This window comes from Trichomycterus rosablanca, chromosome 27, assembly GCF_030014385.1.
Source record: "Trichomycterus rosablanca isolate fTriRos1 chromosome 27, fTriRos1.hap1, whole genome shotgun sequence".
Taxonomy (NCBI): Eukaryota; Metazoa; Chordata; class Actinopteri; order Siluriformes; family Trichomycteridae; genus Trichomycterus; species Trichomycterus rosablanca.
In genome coordinates, this window is record NC_086014.1 from 1,396,750 (window position 1) to 1,416,029 (window position 19,280).

Here is a 19,280-nt window from a genome sequence, read left to right on the forward strand (position 1 = left end):
TGGATCATGACGATGGTTGACCTTAAAGAATTTATGATGGTATATGATGAGTAGTAAATAAAGAGGGACTGAAACATGGTGAACTGGTTTCATACACACACACACACACACACACACACACATACACACAGAGCGAGAGAGCTATGATGGAATTAGACCAGCAGTCAGGAGCAGCTGGTTGGAGAGGATTCTCTGCATGTGGGATTAGACCACTTGGAGAGATGTTCACATGTAATAAACCCAGTTCATCCAAAGTCGTGGGCAGTTCTTCTCTGTTTTACGTCCAGTCTTTGGCTGGACTCTGTGCTGAGTTGCCAGTTCATTGGGCACATATTTCTAATAACTCAAAATTTGGACAGATGTACATTTCATCTAATAATGAATTGTGATTGATTCTTGAACTTTGAGCAATGTATCTTGGAAGCTATTTATAACAAATTCTAAGAGTAAACAAACAGCACTGATAATAAAATATATATACATTTATATCTAAATGTGTTTACAGGTGGAGCAATCCGGGCCCTTTCTGTGTGGAGTTTGCATGTTCTCCCCGTGTCTGTGTGGGTTTCCTCCGGGAGCTCTGGTTTCCTCACACAGTCCAAAGACGTGCAAGTGAGATGACTTGGAGATGACAAAATTGTCTATGACTGTGTTTGACATTAAACTTAACCAAAGTGTGTAAAACATGATGTTAAATCCTTATAAATAAATAATTATTTGCAAAATGTAAATGTTGAATGTATGGTTTTGTCTTGCTGGACCTGGCAACCCTGGTAACAGTGGTCTGTACGAGCTGTGTTCCGAACGGAGGATTTAACTTCAATTCAGTAAAAGAAGGTAAGTAGTTTTAATACAAGTAGTATTATGTGATTAAAAAAAAAAATTTTTTTAATGTGAAAGTAGTTAAAAAACATCTATTAAACGCGGTAACGTTAACGCTTGTGTACATTGAGCACACGTTAACATAAACCATCTTGTTTTATTTAGGGTAGTTTTCATTCCAAACTTGACTAATTTTAGCCCAATATGACTTTTTTACAGGGTTTGTGGTACAAACGGGGGTAATTTTGTTAGACAACAACTGGAAAATCTGATATTTATGTTAATTTGTTAATTAGTCAATTTCTGATTCAACCCTAAAGATACAGAGTCGACTCTTACTTCCTAATACTTAGATATAGCGTATCGACTCTTTTCGACTCAGCCCAACTGTTTGTGCCAATTAAGTCAGAATTACCAAAACAAACAAATTCTCTTTTGCGTATTAGCTTCTAAACTCACTCTAGGCAAATTGTCTGTCAGCAGTAGGCGATAGTTTGAGTTTTTTGTTTTTAAAAGACTTGTATTCCATTAATCGATTTATGGTTTGTGCATAGATTCAACTCTAAAGTTTAAGAGTCGACTCTTTTTTTAAATGCCTTGGAGTTGACGTTTCGACTCAGCGAATCAGTCCGGCCGGTTATATCAATATTTATTAACACAAAAACTCTCAAAACAACAATATTTTTCATAGTAGCGCGTAGTTTTGTCTAATTTATTTAAATATTGTACTTCGCAAGCCATGACCACCACAACAAACTTTAAAAAGTGTTTAGTTTGGACACGAAGCTTCAGGTAAACACAAATATTATTCTGTAGCTTGAATAGCTTTTAGCTCTTTAGCCGATTGTATAAATATTAAATTTATATTAACAGTGTCTGTATAAACACATTTGACCTCAGAAAGTTTTAACACATCGTTCATAGAAGTAAATTCTGTTATGTATTTGTAAAATCCATCACCATATATTAATACCTGACAGTCTAGAAAGTTCTACAATATCATTTAACTATGTGGCTTGGGCTCCTAATTCCTCATTACTGAGGTTTAACATGGGGACACTGTCCACAGTCAAGCAAGCTTAACATCACTGTCTGCCTAAATATTGCCATGCATGAAAATATTGCCTGTGTTTTTGGTTGTGGTTCATTTAGCCTTATTAATATGGGCACAGAGGATTTCTTTATGACCTTGGTGAGACCTGTGTTTTGGGTGTGGTTAACCCAGCCATATTAATATGAGCACAGAGAAGTCCTGGTTATTGGGTGTGGTTAACCCAGCCCTATTAATATGGACACAGAAGGGGCTTTCTTTCAGACCTTGGTAGGACCTGTGTTTTTGGGTGTGGATAACATAGTCATATTGATATGGGCACAGAGACGTCAGCAGATGTATGAAGAAAGATTACTATATCAGTTTGTGTTGGCATCTATTTTTAATACATTTCACATTCATTACATTTTATTTTAGTTATATGGAGCTTAATAAAAGAAATAAATAGTATTTTTCTATCAGGTGGGATTAATCTTCTGCTGAGCTCCATACAGCAGGTGGATTGGCTACTCTCAATGGCCCCAGATGTGTGTGAGTAATTGAATGAATGGGTGAAGGAGTGAATGTTAGTTGCCCTATGATAGATTGGTATTTTAACCCACAATTAAACGAGATTCATTTAGCACGTCTTACATTCACCCAGTTTAAAGTGTTTAAAAGAAGATTTTTCAGTACTTTTCTATTTTTGAGTGTGAGCTGAAGACCTCCAGATGTCTGCCTTTAACTCTAAAGCCGTCTCCTTTAGAAAGCAATTAGGCAGGAAAATAATGTGAAAAGAGACTCAGAAGAATGAAGAAAGTCCAAATGAAGGAGCTCATTAATTGTGTTCTTTAGGGGAGCCAGCTGTGACGGACTCATCCGTCTCCTAAAGCCAGCTACAGCTGAAGTGAAGAGGATGTGCTGAGAAACGCACAACCGCTAACAGAGTCATAAATTCCTCAGCGTTTTGTTAATATGTTCGATAAATGTGTTAGTTTTTCCTTTTAGAATGAACATTTGTATATTAGTATATTATTTCTATAATACAAATCAGAACAGCATGCAACACTCGTATAATTAGGAAGAATTAAAATCTGGCTTGTAAATGGAAATGAAATTAAAACCAGCCATTTAATTAAGTCAAATTGAACGGTACTTTTAATTAAACATAAAAAAAAAGAGAAAAAAATCAGGATGGCACAGCAATCCAGCGTGGCAAATTAAATTGGCTACATGGTGCTATTAATAAATGAATCGGTCATAATTGAGGTAGAAATGTGTGGAAGAAGTTTCATTAGTCATTTTTTGATTTCTACCAGCCTAGCCAGGGTTTGCAGTGGGTCCATGTGCCACCTACAAGCACTGGGGGCAGCTCAGGAACACCAACCGCTGTTCTGTTTAGTGATGCTTAGATAGTTAACATTTTGGCAGGACTGGATCACATGGTTTGTGAGAATGGAACCGTGAGCATGGTGGAGGGTGCATTTAATCAGTTTCTGTCTATCTGTCTGTCTCTCTGTCTGTATGTCAGTTTATCTATCGATTATTTGTATGTCTGACTGTCTATCTATCTTTCTGTCTGCTTATTCATCTATCTATCTATCTATCTATCTATCTATCTATCTATCTATCTATCTATCTATCTATCTATCTGTATGGGTGTCTGTCTGTGTATCTATTTATCTATGTTTATCTGTCTGTCTGTCTGTCTGTCTGTCTATATCTGTCTGTGTATCTATCCATTTGTCTTTCTGTCTGTGTCAGTCTATCTATCAATTATCTGTCTGTCTCTGTCTATCTGTCTGTCTGTCTATCTATCTGTCTGACCTATCTATCTGTCTGTCTGTCTGCCTGCCTGTCTGTCTGTCTGTCTGTCTGTCTTTCTGCCTGTCTGTCTATGTATCTGTCTGTCTATCTATCAGCTTACATACTTATACTCACTTACTTATATCTCATATTTCCTCTGGTGTATCTAAATTAGGGTTTTGTTGCAATTCTGGTGGTTCCTTATGACATTTTATTATAATTTCTACTTTATTTCTCTTTTCAGTAGAAAAAATAAGATTAGTTTCACAGTTTTAGCCAGAAAATGTTCAAACGATGGGAGTTTGAAGGTGTAAGTCTCGTTAGTGAACCAAACTGACCTTTGTTCTCCACGTCTGGTTATTGTAAACTAAAGTGTGTGGCAGAAAGCAAGTGTGTGATGAATGCCCACAGCCATCAATGCCAAATGACGGGCAATTAGAGACACCTGAGAAAGATTAGCCATCATGCACACACCTGGGAAGCTCATTCTACCATCCATCCGTTTGTGTACATGTGCTACATCTCTGATAGAGCGAGCAAAAATAGACGGGCGCAGATAAGACACGAAAGGCCGTTCTGACCTCGTTTGCTGCTTTTAGGATGCTGAGAGCTCACGTTTTGCAAACCGTCGCACCTGATGGAGTAAAAAATTCACAAGGAAGTAAAAAAATGGAGAAAAGTGGATGCCAATGTAGCCGGATGTGATCCAGTCAGATATAACACAGTTATTTTCACAGTGGTATCAGTTCAACTGAACAAACTGGGTTTTCTGAGATTCTTTTCTTTCTTTCTTTCTTTATTTTTTTTGTAAATCGTGGCAGTTGCGGAACCTCACGCTGGGGTTTCAGGATGTGTTACCACGTCTCTGTCTCTGTCATATTCGATTTGTTTTTGCTAAATTTCTTATTTTGATCTTCTTCCTGCGTGTTTTATCTCAGTGGGATCCTGACTGCCGTCTGACGTGCTTTTAAGGATGGTTCCACTTTTCTATGGTTATAAAAGTTAGAAGGAAAAGAACTATGACTGTTTTCCAACATAAAGACGTAGCGTTGTTTTTAAGTTATTTTGAACAAATAATAAACTACCAAACTTCTCAGAACTGGGGACTGGATCTCATGTTGTTACAGCTCATTGCATAATAGATCATTTCCTCTATGTAATTGATTTATTACATCTGATAGTAATTGTTGTGGCTGAAACACATGAATTCAGACATTAGAAGCGGTGTCCCTATACTTTTGTCCATATAGCAAGACCATAATCACAGTATGTGTTGGGCATTATATTGATATAAGTTGGACATTATATTAGTATATGTTGGACATTATATTGATATAAGTTGGGCATTATATTAGTATATGTTCGACATTATATTGATATAAGTTGGGCATTATATTAGTATATGTTGGACATTATATTGAAATAAGTTGGGCATTATATTAGTATATGTTGGACATTATATTGAAATAAGTTGGGCATTATATTGATATAAGTTGGACATTATATTAGTATATGTTGGACATTATATTGAAATAAGTTGGGCATTATATTAGTATATGTTGGACATTATATTGAAATAAGTTGGGCATTATATTGATATAAGTTGGACATTATATTAGTATATGTTGGACATTATATTGAAATAAGTTGGGCATTATATTAGTATATGTTGGACATTATATTGAAATAAGTTGGGCATTATATTGATATAAGTTGGACATTATATTAGTATATGTTGGACATTATATTGAAATAAGTTGGGCATTATATTAGTATATGTTCGACATTATATTGAAATAAGTTGGGCATTATATTAGTATATGTTGGGCATTATGTTAGTATATGTTGGGCATTATGTTAGTATATGTTGGGCTTTATATGGTATATGTTGGGCATTATGTTAGTATATGTTGGGCATTATATGGTATATGTTGGGCATTATGTTAGTATATGTTGGGCTTTATATGGTATATGTTGGGCATTATGTTAGTATATGTTGGGCATTATATTAGTATATGTTGGGCATTATGTTAGTATATGTTGGGCATTATATTAGTATATGTTGGGCATTATGTTAGTATATGTTGGGCATTATGTTAGTATATGTTGGGCATTATATTAGTATATGTTGGGCATTATATTAGTATATGTTGGGCATTATGTTAGTATATGTTGGGCAAATTTATTAGTATATGTTGGGCTTTATATGGTATATGTTGGGCATTATATTAGTATATGTTGGGCATTATGTTAGTATATGTTGGGCTTTATATGGTATATGTTGGGCATTATATTAGTATATGTTGGGCATTATGTTAGTATATGTTGGGCTTTATATGGTATATGTTGGGCATTATGTTAGTATATGTTGGGCATTATATTAGTATATGTTGGGCATTATATGGTATATGTTGGGCATTATGTTAGTATATGTTGGGCATTATATTGATGTATGTTGGGCATTATATTAGTATATGTTGGGCTTTATATGGTATATGTTGGGCATTATATTAGTATATGTTGGGCATTATGTTAGTATATGTTGGGCATTATATTAGTATATGTTGGGCATTATGTTAGTATATGTTGGGCATTATGTTAGTATATGTTGGGCATTATATTAGTATATGTTGGGCATTATGTTAGTATATGTTGGGCATTATATTAGTATATGTTGGGCATTATATTAGTATATGTTGGGCATTATATGGTATATGTTGGGCATTATGTTAGTATATGTTGGGCTTTATATGGTATATGTTGGGCATTATATTAGTATATGTTGGGCATTATGTTAGTATATGTTGGGCATTATGTTAGTATATGTTGGGCATTATGTTAGTATATGTTGGGCATTATATTAGTATATGTTGGGCATTATATGGTATATGTTGGGCATTATGTTAGTATATGTTGGGCTTTATGTTAGTATATGTTGGGCATTATGTTAGTATATGTTGGGCATTATATTAGTATATGTTGGGCTTTATATGGTATATGTTGGGCATTATATTAGTATATGTTGGGCATTATATTAGTATATGTTGGGCATTATGTTAGTATATGTTGGGCATTATGTTAGTATATGTTGGGCATTATATTAGTATATGTTGGGCATTATATGGTATATGTTGGGCATTATGTTAGTATATGTTGGGCTTTATATGGTATATGTTGGGCATTATATTAGTATATGTTGGGCATTATATTAGTATATGTTGGGCATTATATTAGTATATGTTGGGCATTATGTTAGTATATGTTGGGCATTATGTTAGTATATGTTGGGCATTATATTAGTATATGTTGGGCATTATATGGTATATGTTGGGCATTATGTTAGTATATGTTGGGCTTTATATGGTATATGTTGGGCATTATATTAGTATATGTTGGGCATTATGTTAGTATATGTTGGGCATTATATTAGTATATGTTGGGCATTATGTTAGTATATGTTGGGCATTATGTTAGTATATGTTGGGCATTATATTAGTATATGTTGGGCATTATGTTAGTATATGTTGGGCATTATGTTAGTATATGTTGGGCATTATATTAGTATATGTTGGGCATTATATGGTATATGTTGGGCATTATGTTAGTATATGTTGGGCATTATATTAGTATATGTTGGGCTTTATATGGTATATGTTGGGCATTATATTAGTATATGTTGGGCATTATGTTAGTATATGTTGGGCATTATGTTAGTATATGTTGGGCATTATGTTAGTATATGTTGGGCTTTATATGGTATATGTTGGGCATTATGTTAGTATATGTTGGGCATTATATTAGTATATGTTGGGCTTTATATGGTATATGTTGGGCATTATGTTAGTATATGTTGGGCATTATGTTAGTATATGTTGGGCATTATATTAGTATATGTTGGGCATTATATTAGTATATGTTGGGCATTATGTTAGTATATGTTGGGCATTATGTTAGTATATGTTGGGCATTATGTTAGTATATGTTGGGCATTATATTAGTATATGTTGGGCATTATATTAGTATATGTTGGGCATTATGTTAGTATATGTTGGGCATTATGTTAGTATATGTTGGGCATTATATTAGTATATGTTGGGCATTATATGGTATATGTTGGGCATTATGTTAGTATATGTTGGGCATTATGTTAGTATATGTTGGGCATTATATTAGTATATGTTGGGCATTATGTTAGTATATGTTGGGCATTATATTAGTATATGTTGGGCATTATGTTAGTATATGTTGGGCATTATGTTAGTATATGTTGGGCATTATATTAGTATATGTTGGGCATTATGTTAGTATATGTTGGGCATTATGTTAGTATATGTTGGGCATTATATTAGTATATGTTTGGCATTATATGGTATATGTTGGGCATTATGTTAGTATATGTTGGGCATTATATTAGTATATGTTGGGCTTTATATGGTATATGTTGGGCATTATATTAGTATATGTTGGGCATTATGTTAGTATATGTTGGGCATTATGTTAGTATATGTTGGGCATTATGTTAGTATATGTTGGGCTTTATATGGTATATGTTGGGCATTATGTTAGTATATGTTGGGCATTATATTAGTATATGTTGGGCTTTATATGGTATATGTTGGGCATTATGTTAGTATATGTTGGGCATTATGTTAGTATATGTTGGGCTTTATATGGTATATGTTGGGCATTATGTTAGTATATGTTGGGCTTTATATGGTATATGTTGGGCATTATATTAGTATATGTTGGGCTTTATATGGTATATGTTGGGCATTATGTTAGTATATGTTGGGCATTATATGGTATATGTTGGGCATTATGTTAGTATATGTTGGGCATTATATTAGTATATGTTGGGCTTTATATGGTATATGTTGGGCATTATGTTAGTATATGTTGGGCATTGTATTAATATAAGTTGGGCATTATATTGATATATGTTTGGAATTATATTGATATATGTTGGGCATTATGTGGTATATTTTGGGCATTATATTAATATACAATTTTAAAGAAACATAATTATTCAACTCAGTAGCCTTCCATCAGTGTTCCTATTAGTTGTTGATATGGCAGAAATCCCCCCCTCAAATTCATGGTTTTGGCCTTGCCATATAGTGTAGGTGTCCTCCGGTAACTCCAGTTATAAATGATAATTGAGAAAATTGAATAATGAGGATTTTGATGTGATAGAATTTGAACACTTCAGGCTTTTATAAACATTTTTAGTTGTAATGTTTGAGCATTCAACTACCTTTCTAACTTCACATATTTCTTACAGAGCTAACGAGCACAAAGACCAAAGAATAAAAACTTTTCAAGGGTTCTTCAGGTGATTAATTCTTCAGCCGTTCAAATAAAACGTATTTAAAATAAAAAAGCTATTTTTCAGTCCGAGTACAGTGCAGAATAGGAGCTCAGCCAGAGGAACACCACGTGAAGAATATAAGAACGTAGATTGAAAAACTCCCAAGGTCTCTTATCTCGTACATAATGCACGGTATAAATCAGAGCCCAGGTTTAGACGGAGTTAAACAGGACCGGGTCCTACTGGGGTTTACATTCTACCATTAAAGTACCGACTGTACTGTAGCTCATCAGCTGTGTGAAATCGACTCTCTTGTCTGTGTTTACCGCAGTTAAGTAGCAGTTTTACAAGCCCATGAAGAGGACAGCCTGCCAGGTATTCCACCAGCCTCCTGATTGAATAATGGACCTTTTAATTGCCCTGTCTTTCACAATTATGTCCACACAATAATCTCTAATGAAGTGTCCACTAATTACGTTCTTTTTTTCTCTCTTTCTCTCATTCCATTTGATCAGAACCATTACTGTCACCTTGAGCGGTGAGTAACAATAATTAATCCTGTTTGCTCCGACTAAATTCCACCACTTTTTATTCATTCATCACTTAGTCCGAATTCACTCACTGAGTCACTTCTTATTTCTGGGAAACTGTAAATGTACTTCATGTATTTTTTCTTTACTTGAAGTCATTCCACGGTTCAGAAGTTATATTTTTAGTATATTACTTTATCATCATGAACACTGAACTGTGGCTTTACACTTAGTTTGCGTAGTCATAGCCGAACAGTATGAAGAAACAGAATGTCACATTTAATAAAGCTGACTGACTTTCAAGCTCTACACACCCAAAGATTAAAGTTATAGAACTTTCTAGGTATGGTAAGTTTGCTGTCTTATACTGTTTCAGCTCTAGCCTAAACATTATTATAATGTATATTGTGAGTTTATTCATTAATTTATTCATTCATTCATTTATTAGATGGCAGACACACACTTACACATTGACACACTAACATTTAGGCCTAAAGCAACACTTATTTAAGACACAACTTCACTAAATAAAACAGAATAACAAATAAAAGACATGAATATGGCCCAATGGCAGACTAAACCAACATTAAGGCCAATTTCTTGTAGCCCCAATTGTTCTGATGCATGTCTTTGTACTGTGGGAGGAAACCGGAGCGCTCGGAGGAAACCCACACAGACAAACTCCACACAGAAAGGACCCTGGTCGCCCGGCTGGGGAATCCAACCCAGGACCATCTTGCTGATAGGTGACGTGATTTCAACATAACATAATTACATAGTGGAAGAAGGGTCTGGGTTTGATTCCCAGGTAGAGTGGTCCAGGTCCTTTTTGTGTGGAGTTTGCGTGTTGTCGCCGTGTCTGTGCGGGTTTCCTCCGGGAGCTCCGGTTTCCTCCCACAGTATACAAAGACGTGCAAGTGACCATCCGGGCCTACACAAACATAAATAACCTAACAAAAAACATACATGTTTAATACATAGATCACATCTAATGGTTATATGTTTTTTAGTCTTTTATTTATATCTATGCTTTGATATCTGTTGCTCTTCTGCTACTACAAGGTTGGATCTTTGAGCACTTTGTTTGGTCAAATTGATGTATAGACTTCACCTTTCTGTACTGTTCCTACTTTTTCCAATAGAACTGAGGTCTGGAGTTTAGATAGGCTGATCCAAAAGGTTAATTGTAGATAATGAAGTCATTTCAAAGCAGTTTTGTCTTGTTGTAACACCTAATTGCATTCAGGATACAAGAACTTTGAAGTATTGATCCGTCTTCAGTATTCTGACCACTTTCTTGACTCTAGCTGCACTGCTGTTTGCTTTATATATTTTATGCTCGATCATTGGGGCTAAATAACGAATTCCTTATATTTTCTGGTTCTGAATATTCAAACTAATTCTCAGCGTGAATTGACAGTGTGTATTTCTGTCCTAACCTTGGTGGAGAGACAACTGTTGCATGTGTTTTGTACTTGTGGATAGTTGTTTGTACAGATTATCATTTAACCAGAACTTAATTAAACAAGAGGTCGTAATCTATGTATCTATGTATTTGTCTCATACAGCGATAACTTGAAACTCAACGTCAATTGGTTCTGGGAGTGGCGTCGAGTTTAAAAACAGTTGAGATAAAAAAATCAATAAAAATGTTTTTACTTTTTACTTATCTTGGAATACCGTGTTCCCTAGGGCACACTGACGCACTGCTGTGCTGTTGTTCTTAATGGAGTGTGGCACACTCTTGCCACGTTGGCCTTGCTCAAAGTGCAAAACACTTCTCATGTGAATGCGCCCTAATACCTACCGCCTTGTTAACATCGCTCACCCCTTTGGTTTGTTGCGCACTGCGGCCTACACGAGCCAAGAGTTTAAAGTTTGTAAAGATTTCATGTTTAGGGGACGTCGAGTTACAAGATACGACTGTACGACAACCCAGGGCTTGAGAAGGTTAAAGGCTCAACCTTGGCTGCATGCCACCACGATCTGAACCCACAACCTTCCAGTTGATAGCCCGAAGCTGTTAAGTTGCTCACTTAGTAAAAAAAAAGTTATAAATCCACTACTTTAAAAGTTAGACCCATTTGTTTAGACGTCCACATTCATCGAGATGCAAATTCACCAGGCGAAGTTTTACTTTCTTCTAAGATGTTTTTACTTGCTCATACTTGCTGCAACACAAAAACTATTGATTCCATTGAAATAAAGAAAATGTTTGTGCTTTTTCATGCCAGTGCCCGTGCACACACGGGTGTAAGTGCCTTTTGTCGCGAGTGCCTCTTTTCACTCATTTATCTGGACCCATCCAGGTGTGCAGTGCCGCTTTTCACAGAACCGTTTCAGAGTGTTTATTCTGTGGGGTTTTTTTTTCCTGGAGCAGCGGGACGTTTGGGAATCGGGCTTTAATCTGGCCGGGCGCTGGGCTCCAGCTGAAATGCAAACCTGGCCATTGTGCTGCGATGAAAAGGCAACGTAATCTAGAACACTGCGTGTGCCAAGCCTCGGCGAGCCCTATTCATACCCTGACACCCAGCTTGGCGCCAGATCTGTGTCCGTTCCCCGTGAATGTTAAATATGGAGCAATGATGCTCCCGGAGTTTGTGTATTAAGCGAAATCTTCTCCTGTCTGAGTGCTGAAACGCCGGGCTTTGTTATGTTTTTCTTTTATCTTTTACTCTGCCCTCGCTTGCCTACGTAGGGGGTGTAATTCGCCTCTAAATATGCTGTCCGGCATAATAAGGGCGATGACAGATGGAGCCGAAAGCAAGAAAGAGCACTTTGGCTTTAAACCCGGAATTGACATTCGTAGCCGGCGATCAAACAGTTGGCCGTCCTCCCATAAAAATCGCGGATGCATATTTGTGCCGCTTTATTTGCGTCGTGTTTTTCTCTCTTTCCATCTCATTCGCTCGTTTCGCCCCTCTGCCGCCCGCCTCGGCCGTGATGAATCTCAATTACACCAAGGTCACCTTTCATTCTCTTGATCTCTCTGTGGCTTTATTGGAACTGGCAGTACTTCCACACTATTATGGTGCACTTATTGACAGGCCGATCTCTCTCCAAACAAGACTGACAAAAATGTAGCACGGTTACGGGCTCCTCTCTAATTTTGGGTGACAGAATTGGCACAGGAACGTCATACTGGAGCTAATGGCCTTATATACTAATCTCCCTGCGCTCTCGCTTGGTTCGGGGCCAGCCGATTTATATGCCTCTGCTCGTGCCCCCAAAAAGCCTTCGCATATGCAGCCGCTTGATAGAAATGTCCACGGTCGGTGCAGGCCTTTATTTAGCCTCCGAATCTTAATCTAATAGTCTAGTTCAATCCTCACGTCCAGCGTGGGTCTCGATCCTGTCCTGGGTGCGCTGGGCACACGCACACAGGACCCAAACTAACTAGACCAAGACAAGACTGCACTTTGTAATTGGTGCGGTCAAACTAGCTCGATTTATATGGGCAGAGGGTTGAGAGATCGATGGATATAAATCCGCCGTATATTACACAGCTCGCCAGAATCGTAAGGTTAGAAGGTTCACAGTGTCCAAACAACCCCGTTTACCGCACCATCTATCTCACGAAAGCACCGGCGAGTTTTATTTACCCATTTAAAGTGGACCCTGTGCTAAAAAGCACGCCGGCCAGAGTGTGAGTAAAAGTCTGCGGCGCTTTTTTACCAGCCTGACTCCGGACTTGAACTTCTCCGGGCCGTATCGATCCCCACCAGGATTGTTTGACCCTGTTTACAGTCCAAGGTAAAGAAGGCACGTCTGCCAGACCCGCGGAGAGCCGCAAATGTCAGCCAACAGCAGATACGGCTCGCAGAGCGAAGGGCGCGTTATTGAGTTAATCCTGGAGAGAGGGAAATTCGAGAACACAAAGAGCACCTGGGTCTCGCAGAGTCATTACGGCCGAGCTGTGGTGTTTGCTTCCCAGAAAATGGATCCATTATGCACTGGAAACATCACCACCGGCAGCTTGGCCACCAAAACGCAAACTTCTTTTTCCGAGATGAGTTTTCCCGGCAGTGAAATATTACGGAATGAAATGAAACCGAGTGAAAAATGATCTCGCCTCGCCGAGCAATAATGGCTGATTGGAGGGCACGAACTCTCAGTAATGTCTTTGTAATACTTTATATCACCAAACCGTGGCTGCAGGTTCCCTTTAGCTCCAGGATAGTCATCAGTTACGGCACGCCGGCTTCAAATTTGGTAAAGACGCTGCATCGGTTTCTAAACGAGTTGGTGCGCTGGTGAAGCGGTCCGCTGCGAAGTTTCCCAAGGCGGATCCTTTGATGAAGCAGATAAACTGGCAGAAGTGGCACTCTGCACTCCTCTGCAAACCAAAAACCATAAACGTGCATTAAGGAAGCATCAGCACCAGTGGCTTAGCCACCAAAACCAGTCTGCTTCCAGATGAGATTTCCCAGCAGTGAAGAATTATAGGTTGGTGTAAAAATGAGTGACGGATGATCACGCCTTGCTGAGTGATAATAGCTGATTTGAGGGCGTCCTCTGTGATACTTTTTAACATCAGAACATTGGTACAGGATCCTTATAGCTGCAGGATGGCAGGATTGTCATTTATTACAGCATGACGCTTTAGGATTTGGTGGAATAAACCATTAGGTTTTAGCATTATTCATTTACGCTTTAAGCTAACTCGGTGTGCTTGTGATTTCCTGAGGCGAATCCCCTGATGAAGCAGAAGTAGGAGGACAGTTTGAACTTTCTCTTGTAAACTAAAGACTACAACGTACAGCAAGAATTGAACCGGCCTTGAGAGCATTAGCACATGGACTCAGGCACCATGTGTTTATTGAAAACTTTGTAGAAGCTCGTTTGTCTTTGATGAGCCTTCAAGGACTAGATATCGGACCTGGGGTGCCAAAGATTTCTCTATCGCTGCTCCTGCCCTTTTCCCAAACATATCCATTTACATTTACATTTTTCGGCATTTAGCAGACCCTTTTATCCAAAGCGACTTACAGTACTGTGACAGTATATTATCTAAGTAATTGAGGGCCTTGCTCAAGGACCCAACAGTGGCAACCTTTCAATTACTAGTTCAGCACCTTAACCGCTAGGGTACAACGGCCCTGTAATGAATTAGTTATGACATAGCTTACAATACAGTTACAGTATACAGTCTGAGCAATTGAGGGTTAAGGGCCTTGCTCAAGGGCCCAACAGCAGCAACCTGGCAGTGGTGGGGCTGAACCAGCAACCTTCTGATTATTTATTTGTCATAATTTTTTGCTACTGCTTTGTCTTTTTATATTTATATTATATTTATTTATACTGTATTTTTGGCATTTGGCGAACACTTTTGATCCAAAGCGATTTACAGTTGTAAGCAATACTCAAGGCTCAAGGGCCCAACATGGCAAGCTGGAAGATGCCGGGCTTAAACCAGCAACCTTCCGATTACTAGTCCTGTACCTTAATTGCTGAGTGACCTCTTCCCTACATTGTATGTTTTGTAAAGCATCTTTAAGTATTCTGGAAAGCGCTCTATAAAATTTTCATTCTCATATGTCATGTCAGATCCTCTCAAGCTTTGTCACATTTCATGTCGAGCATCTTTGAACTGTCCTCTTCAGGTCCCTCCATAGATCCCCAGATTTTTTACGTCTGGGTTTTAGCTGGGTCACTCAAGGATGTTCAGGGATCTGTAGCCACTACAGTGTTGTATTGCCTCTTTATAGACCGGGGTGTTGCTGCCCGAGTCCCAGTTTGTGTGCATTCTTGAGTGGTCCCCAACCACCGGTACGTGGGTCATTTATTACCGGGCCGCAGAGAAAGAATAAATAATTAGAGACACTACAAGAGCAATTAAAGTTCCAATACTCTTCGGGTGTTATTGTCTTCAATCACCACTAGGTGGGAGCAGTGTCTCGTTGCAGCGAAAAAAGCTCAGGATTTACCCTGATTTTCCATCCTATTGTTATTCTATTTTAAATTATATCTTATATATAACCGGTCCGTGGTGCAAAAAAGGTTCCTTTTTCTTTCTGTAATGCAGCACAGGTCTAGCACCTGCGCTCTCTTACTAGTTATGCTGCTCTAATGTGCAAAATGCTTGTGTACCCATCAGCAGTAATGGCGCCATCGCAGACGTACTATTTACTAATGCCTTGGCACTAACATACCCATACCGTGGCAGACGCTGACCATCAGACTGGCACTGACAATCAATAGTGGTCCACAGAACACAGTGTCCTGCGAAAGGTGAATTGTTCAGGCCACTGAACACATCTTTGACCTTTGCGTCTGGACAAATCCGAGCCCAGGAAAGTCAGCAGTGTTTCTGGATGTATTGTTAGTACGTGATGCCTTGCTGGTGACCACTATAAAAATATTCACACGCTCAGAAACGTAACACTCAGGCAAAGCGAAGAAGAATTAAATACAAATCTCTAAAGAGAAAGAAAATATCTGCTAAACTTGTTGAGACTATCTCTCTTTCATGTTGAAGGGAGGCAGAGAGGTTGGTAGCTGTCAGTCTGATCGTGGATATGCTCTTACCAGCTTTGTAGTTCTCAGAAACAGAACTTTGCTTTGTAGTCGAATGAAATGGATTTTTTTCTCTTCCCGAAGACGTGAAAAATATTCCTGAACGAGGCGAAGCCCAGAAACGTTTCCACCAGGCAGCATTAATTGCTAGTACATTTACGTTGAGTTCTTCCTGAGAAAGCCCCCAGAACATATTTCACACAGAAAGCCACATTAGAAAGAGAATTGCATTAAACGTAATCGATTCTTTTTTTCCTTCTGATCTCTTAAACTGGAGGGCATGAGGATGGAGGATGTTAATGACTCTGTAATGTGCCCAGGATTGGCATCGTTATTTTAATGCCCTTTCGTTAACACGTTCTATTATTCCCGTGTTCACGTTGCATTAGAGATGGATTTGAAATGTCTGAACTTAACTTTCAGTCCGAAAACATGCTCATAGGTGGATTTTATGAGGTTTATTTAGATCAGGGGTGTCAAACTGATTTTCATCGAGGGCCACATCAGCATTACGGTGGCCCTCAAAGGGCCGATTGTAACGTATCCTGCTGTGATTGCAGTCTGGACAATTTGTTGTTTTTCTTGAGGCTAAATGTAGCATAATCAGCTCTGTGTTTGGTGTCAAAATGCCAAATTTATATTGTACTCCTTTACCACAGACACTGCCTCATAACACACAAAACCTCTTTTTAATGAAATTGCTTTTATTCAGCATCAATTTGCTCTTCTTGAACATGTTGGGATTATTTGTAAATATTTCTCAGCATCACTTGTTGGAAAACTGCCTCAGTTAAATGCTGATGTGGTCACTTTGCGGGTCACAAAATTATCGGCATGCATCGTGGGAGATGTGATTTATGTATGACTTCACGATGTACGTTAAGACAATCAAACGTCCTTGAGTTTGACACATCTGATTTAGATGTTTAATTATCGCTTATATTTATTAATAATAACACCCAAAGCCATGCCACCACCCAGCGAGCCCAGTACAGTCTGGTCAGGGCACCAGTTTATCACATAGCAACACACATTCATTTATTAACTTAGTTTTTCACACCTAGAGCTGATTATGTGATTTAAAGTTTTTGGAAAATGGGCGAAAACTGTACTCTAGTACCCAGAAATAAAGTCGTGTACATGGTGGACCCTTAAGAAAACTCCCCACAAATGGTGCCCAAAGCCAAGAAACGAACCCAAACCTGGAGGTTTCCTGTATAAGCTATAAAGATTTTCCTCCAGAATAATTGAAAGTGTTTGCACAGTTTATAGGACCCCTGACAGAAGGATAAATAAATGATTGAAGAAACATTAGGAGTGCAGATGCTTCGGGATGCATTTTGCTGCCAAGGTTTGAGTCTCGCTGCCAGTCAATACATAGTTATTCTGAACAATCGATACCATGAAACATTTATACCCTGTTACGAGGCACGACGGTGAAGCCCCGCACCTACAAGAATTGAAAATTAATCCGGTATGTATGATCCCGCACAAAGATGTGTATCCAAACGTGGGGCCGGCTAATCACTATTTATAGTAGATAAATATAGTACGTAGATATAGTGACTGGGACGGCACGGTGGTTCATTGGGTAGCACTGTCACCTCACAGCAAGAAGATCCTGGGTTCGATTCCCAGGTAAAGCGGTCTGGGTCCTTTCTGTGTGGAGTTTGCATGTTCTCCCCGTGTCTGTGTGGGTTTCCTCCGGGAGCTCCGGTTTCCTCCCAGAGTACAAAGGCTGTGTTAAATCTTGTGTAAGCAATAATTATCTGTCCTGTCATGAATGGAACCAAAGTGTGTAAAACATGACGTTAAAATCCTAATAAATAAATAAATAAATAAATAAATAAATAAGAGTGATGGCATCTGCGCCAGCAGAAAACCAGACCGCAATGAGCTCGTTATTACGGTTTCAGAGAATCAAGCAACATACTACAATTTTCTAGGAACTCGCCCCAGAGGTGGTGTGACGTCCCTTTTCCAGAGCTCGTTGCGGCTTGTAAATCTACGTTATGCCCGATGCCCCTTTTGTTGTGATTGGGGTTCTGCTCGTGCATTGCCACTCCCATCTGGTTTTAAGGGTTCTCGGTCTTTCCTTTATTCTGAGAACTGATTAATAGCAGACGGCCAGAGCAGCCAATCATATTGTGACAGCCAGTTCTTAGTTCTGCGCTATTCCTGTTCTATCCACTTTTCCGTTGTGGGCTGCGGATCTTGTATTTATTATTTCGCTTCCAGTAATTTGGCCACATTATTTATTAGCGATTGGTTCCTTTTTTGTTGGTGTTCTACTTTGGGTAAAGAATTTTCTCTCTGGGCTTCACGTCAGGCTTCAGTAGTGAGATGTGACCCTTCCCTTTACAATATTTATAGATTTTTTGTTGATAAGATGTTTGTAGACCATTAAACAAACAACAGATTAGTTTTGTTGTACTTGTACAACTTGTATGAGGACAATCGGAAGGTGGATTCGCGAGGAGAAGCAATACTTTCATTGGCCTCCTTCACAACTAGATGTTGCTAGCAGATACGCTGAAGGCAAAAACAGAGCAAACTCCTACAGGAGTGGATTCTATTCTCACCCGCTTTTGGAAGTTTGTGTTGGTGAGGAACCTTCTGCTTCTCAGTCCTGGGAAATAGATTTTTCTTGCTGGACTGTGATCTTCTTGATCTTTCCTCCATTTTTCACAGAGTTACCAGAGACGCTAGAGTCCCTTTCTCATCTTTTTTTCCTCTCTCCAGCTCTGACTCTTGATCCTTGCCCCAGTTTTTCGATCACATGCTACCGCGAGCGTATTTTCCCCTCGGCACTCCGCGAGGAGGCAAACTTTCGGGCTCAGGCGCGTTTCCTCATGTGACCCAAGAGCGGCATCAATGTTTAATGGCTCGCTGGCTGCTACTCAGGTACGGCGCGTGTTTAATGCCTCTCTGGCCGGCCACCGCTTTGGTGTGTATTGTTTAATGTTTTATTCAGAGCTTCGCCGGCTTTAAGTTTCCCCAGGCCGCCGGCCGTGTAATTCCCCCGGTTGAAATATCAGGGTGGCGAACCATGACAAGTACAGAGACGGCAAAACATGCCGATCCGACGCCAGCTCCTTCTCCGCAGCCTTCTGCTCTGGGAGAGACGGGAGGGATGAAAAAGGGGCGAAGGAACGTCTCACTCTCATTCGGACGCTGATGAAAACACAGATGTGGCCCCGCGCTCCGCAGGCCTCGACGTATTTATCTTACTCCAGCCGAGTGACAGTTCGTTTAGCCTCTGTTTCAT

The 19,280-nt window shown here is 39.0% G+C and overlaps 1 long non-coding RNA gene across 2 annotated transcripts in view; it reads left to right on the forward strand.

The window, feature by feature from the left end:
- The first annotated feature begins 799 nt into the window (after positions 1-799).
- Positions 800-19,280, forward strand: part of LOC134304182 (uncharacterized) — a 51,141-nt gene continuing 32,660 nt past the window's right edge. Inside the window, exons 1-3 of one of the 2 annotated variants that reach the window (XR_010007775.1) lie at positions 800-837; positions 9,298-9,341; positions 9,482-9,504. This is a non-coding gene — a long non-coding RNA (uncharacterized LOC134304182). Of the gene's footprint in view, positions 838-1,522; positions 1,615-9,297; positions 9,342-9,481; positions 9,505-19,280 lie in introns of those variants that run through there. The other variant, XR_010007774.1, reaches the window with a different exon arrangement.